At 38.2% G+C, this 5,002-nt stretch overlaps 1 protein-coding gene across 16 annotated transcripts in view; it reads right to left on the bottom strand.

The window, feature by feature from the left end:
* The window catches only part of RBFOX1 (RNA binding fox-1 homolog 1), a 1,263,570-nt gene that overhangs the window by 283,010 nt on the left and 975,558 nt on the right, over positions 1 to 5,002 (bottom strand). The window lies entirely within an intron of this gene.

Raw genomic sequence — 5,002 nt, 5'->3', positions numbered from 1 at the left:
AAAAAAAAAAAAAAAAAAAAAAAAAAAAAAAAAAAAAAAAGAAGACACAGCCTGCAGCCTATTGATGAGCAAATGGAACTTCCTCAATGACAGAGAGAGCTGAAGCTTGTCTCACTACAGTAGCTGCTGACTAGTAGAGAGAGAGAGATTGACTCAGTGAGGCTCAGTCGGCTGGTGCTGATGCTGCACAGCTTCTCATTTGTCAAATGGGTCCTAGGGCAGGGTCTTTACCACTCACCAAAATTCAAATACTGCATTTTAAAAATCCCTGGAGAGGATAGGGAAGGAGAGAAAGTGAGCGTGCTGTATCACAGGCATCCACGAGATCTGGGCAATTAGTGTCATTGCCCAGCTGGGACTGAATGCCTGTTATGATTCTGCACGCACACATACACACACACACACACGATTTTTTTTTTTTTTTCCCCTCCCAGGATTCACACCTGACATGAAAAGGGCTTTCCTCCTTCTAAGAACAAAAGTATGATGCACAAAGTGGGGATGAAAAAGAATCTTGGCTAGTTAAGAGGGTTCCAAGCAAATATACAGTGCTATCAGTACCCGAGCTCTTTTTAAAAATACAAATTCTTTTTATATCTACGTTTCATTCATCATCTAGTTTCCCGGAGACGCCTATAAAAGCATTACAGCAAAACTGTGAAATATCTGTGTAACCACTGCAGCAGAAACACCAGGAATGAAATAAAATCCTATGGCACACGTTGTCTACTTTACTGGGGGGGAGGGGAGCAAGCTCGGATAAAGACTGTCTCTTAAAATTGGTCTAAACCCCGTCTCATCTAAAATTACAAATTTATTTGACAGCTAGTCAATCTATTATAAAGGACTGCCCTATCAGGTTACATGGAAAAAATTACATTTGCAATTTTCAGAATTTAACGTTTACTTTTTACTTTGAGAGTGATCCCTCGAATTAGTATTCCACTCTTGCAAGCTTCTTCTTTTTCCCCCTTTATTTTATGGAGTAATAATTATTCATTAGCAGATCTAGTTAGTCTTTATGTAATAAAGTAGGATGTGACCTGCAAATCAAATAATTTATATTACAGCTTGTCCTTGAGGTCCTATATTACAGATCTCTCTCTCTTTTTTTTTTCTTAGATACAACTCAAGTATAGCAGAAGATACTACTATTTTTAATTAGAATTTGACAAATGAATTAAAAATTAATTCTTCAGGAATAAAAAAGGTCAAACCTCAAAGCACCACCTCAGGTTTTGAAGGGGTTCCTTTTAAAAAGACTCTGCAGAAGATTTTAGAATTACCTGGTTTATAGGATATCAAACTCCCACAGAAACACATCTTAGATCAAGAGTTTAGCGTTAACAACAACAAATAAATAACCAACATACAAGAGAAGTCTATTTCATCAACAGCATAACTGGTCTGATATGAAGATCTACCCTTAAAAATAAATAATAGTCCCCACTTAACTGGAAACAAGATACAAAACATGTCACGGCAACTCAGGCGCTGTATTAAAAAAAAAAATTCTTTTTCATTCTACATGTGCGCACACATACCTGCACCCACACAAGCTTCAGAGACTGATTTAGATCCACTAAAGTCTTCTTCATGCAAACCCGAAATTTTTCCAGCAGAATCAGTTATTACGTAATTTTTCTCTCTCAAAAGCAGTCCATACAACAAAACTAATGTATTTGGAACCCGGCAATTAACACCAAAATAATCACGCACAAATTTACAACGCAGGGTGTTGGTTTTGGCTTAGGAAACATCCATGCTTTTGCAGTTTATCATGGACCGATCTACTAGAACAGACCCGATATAGAACAGCACAGATTATCACAAAAAACCCCTCCAACCTCCCCCCAAAAACACCCACCAACAAAAAAAACCCACATGCCACAGAGCAAGAGAGAGCGAGAAGGAGGAGAAATGAACCCTCTTATGGTCTTTCTCCTTTTTTCATTCTTTCTCTCTGCCTTAAGCAGTCTCCTGTTCTGACAGGAGTATGTCATGCTTTTCTTCATTCTTTTTTTTTTTTTTTTTCCTCCTAGCACAGAAAGGCTGTTATTCTGCAAATGCTCTAACCTGATAGAATTTTCCTTCAGTTCCTTTTCACATGAAACACCATAAATAATACATGGTACTTTAATAAGACCTTATCAGAATGTTTAATGAAAAACAAATACATTATATAAGGAGGCAAATAACCAACTCGTTCCACATTATGTCAAAAATCAAAGGCAGCATGCTTCCCAGCCAAACAGTTTGGAACTATATAAGTCTATCCAATTTCCCAAAGTGAAGTTCTGGAACATGGTGATGGTCAAGCAAAGTTTCTTCTTGTCTACTCCACTGTTTTTACAGCTAAAAGGACATCCATAAAACAGATTAAACGCAGTGTGTTGAACAATTACTCCAAGAGAATTCAGTAGTGTAAATGTAGCTAATATTAACTGTAAAAGTAAATTTCTCATTGGTCTTTTATCCTCCATTTTCATTCCTTTTCAAATTCAGAAAAATATGACCCACAAATACTATTAATTCCTTACATTTGTATATTCATCTTATTATAACATCAACATTTTAACTATCCAGATCATCTATACACAAAGAAACGATAAACATACATAATTCAGTAGCGTAAGAGACCTAAAAAAAACCAGAATTCTTTAGCCTGATATAAGCTACTTCAAGAGATGCAGGGGAAAGTCATTACCAATTTTCATCCCTTCCAAGGATAACTTGTCATTACATCTAAAAAGAAAAAAGGTAACAAAATGCGTTTTATTTTTATAAAAATAAAATCAATGTCTCTTCTTTAAAACCATTTCCTTGTTTGTACACACTCTGCTACCAAACCCAAGCCATTAATCACAACCACATTCCAAGTTCTGGCTATATATACAGTAAGTACCACCACAAATGTGCCAAAGGTACATGAATGACTGTACACAACCTGACCTTCTATCCTCATGCGCTGGGACAGTGTCACTGTAGCTACTATTCCACAGAAGAGCGTACGCCCCATCAGCATCTCACCTGCAAATTAACAACAACTCGAGTTTTCCCTTATTGTGTAAAAAAAAAAAAAAAAAAAAAAAAAAAAAATCAACACGTGCAGTTGCAAAGCCCGCTTTACCTACAGCATACGACATCTTCCAGTTGCCTCAACGCTGCTGTGTTGGGTCAGTAACACAGTTATCCCACACTCGGTTGCCGATATTATCCGTTAGACATCAGTCAACAACCACCACAGACCTTTTTCAAAACATAAAAGGAGGCCGCCAATCGACACAAACCAGCCTCTGCGGGAGTTCAGTTGAAAACGTAGAAATAAAAATTTCTGCAGTGCTAACAGATCCATCTGAGGTGCAGTGCCGACGACACCGCCACGAGAGGCAACGCTCCCTTTTCCAAGCTGACTGGATTGCTGGTGTCATGGTACAGAACATGGGCAGAGAACCTCTCCCCACATCCAGCGAGACTCACATTTAAAAAATAACACCGGCAAAGTGCTGATGAATCTTCAATATGCAAATAAAACCATGAAATCCAAGAGACCCCGAAACAAAGCAAGACGAACCAACAGCATTCCTCACGCAGCTGACGGACAAATACAATAAACACCCACAATGCGTTTGTTTAATTAGCGTAACACGTTCCATTTAAAATCATCCACTCAATTCGCTGTGATCTGGTAGCTGGCTTCTACTTCTAAACTCAGAATTTTCACGTTTACAAACATTCAGCCTAAAAGTCAACCTTTAGAATTATCACAGGAGACTGCCTAAATCAATCAAACCTTTTCCATCGAGGGGAAAAAAAAATAATAAAAAAAATCTAAAAGAGATCACCTGCAAGACCACACACCATTTTACACTTCAAATTTATCTCAGTAGTACCTTCCACTAAGTTTACACGGATAGAAGGCATGCGAGAAGATTGCACATTAAAAAAAAAAAAAAAAAATTAAAAAAATCACAACTGCATATTAGATTACTCACGTGAAGAATGTATTCTCAACTTTATAAAATGGTTGATGTGGTCTAAAAATAATTCGGGCAAGTGGCACAGGAGCTAATAGTAGTGCCGTCCCTTCTCTAAAGAGTCCTTTTCTAACACCACATGAAAAAAATAGGTCCCAGGACTTCAAATCATGAAAAGAAGCATATTATGAGCTTAAACCCAGAATCCTTCGTTAACATAGTTTGACAAATTATTAGCAAATATTATTATCTTTGCCTTTATTTCACATAGTATTCCGTTTCCTTATAGATGCGTGTCCTGGCTTTTAAAAATAAACTAGGGAAATATCACTGATGCTTTTAAATAATTTGTTTTGTCCAAAAGCTTTTCCCCTCTGCTGTTTTCACTTAACGGGGGACATCTCATCCTTGCAGTGGTATTTTCTTATCACAGGATTCCTTATTTCCAATTTCAGGTTTGTGTTAAGACTGCTCTTTACTAGGTCTTTGCACAAAGATCAAGACACGACAGAGGCTCACGCTCACCTCGGGCAAGCAAGACTCACTAATTTTCTGTTTCTATTAAGCACTGTGTTATGTCCGTTGACTTCCCCAGTATTTCATACCCAACGTCTACGACGACTCTGTAGTTCCGTTAACCTCTTCAGCGCCACTTAATACATATTTCATCAGCATTCTACATTTAGATTTTTCACAAGACGACAAAAGCCTTTTACTCCCCCAATCATGTTAGGGGTGGAGAATAATAAAATAAATGGGGAAAAAAAAAAAAATGTTAGGCTCTTATAGAGTTAGAGACCTTTCCAAACAGAAGATATATGTTTTTTTGATACGTCTTAATTTTCTGGTCTAGATATTCTGTAGAAAGGAAGGGGCGGTGGGGGGCAGGATGGAAAGACAAGCCCCACAACTTGATCCTCATACAATGTTGGTGCCAGGCTGCAGCAGGGCATCTCACCGGCTCGGAGCGGGGGGTTTCCCTGCAGAAAGCAGCGTCGGGATCGCCCCGGCCGGGTCCCCCCCCC

The sequence above is a fragment of the Athene cunicularia genome (genome assembly GCF_003259725.1).
Source record: "Athene cunicularia isolate RWA chromosome 14 unlocalized genomic scaffold, athCun1 chr14_part1, whole genome shotgun sequence".
Taxonomy (NCBI): Eukaryota; Metazoa; Chordata; class Aves; order Strigiformes; family Strigidae; genus Athene; species Athene cunicularia.
The sequence above is the reverse complement of the archived record's forward strand: the minus strand, read 5'-3'. Positions and strand labels throughout refer to the sequence as shown.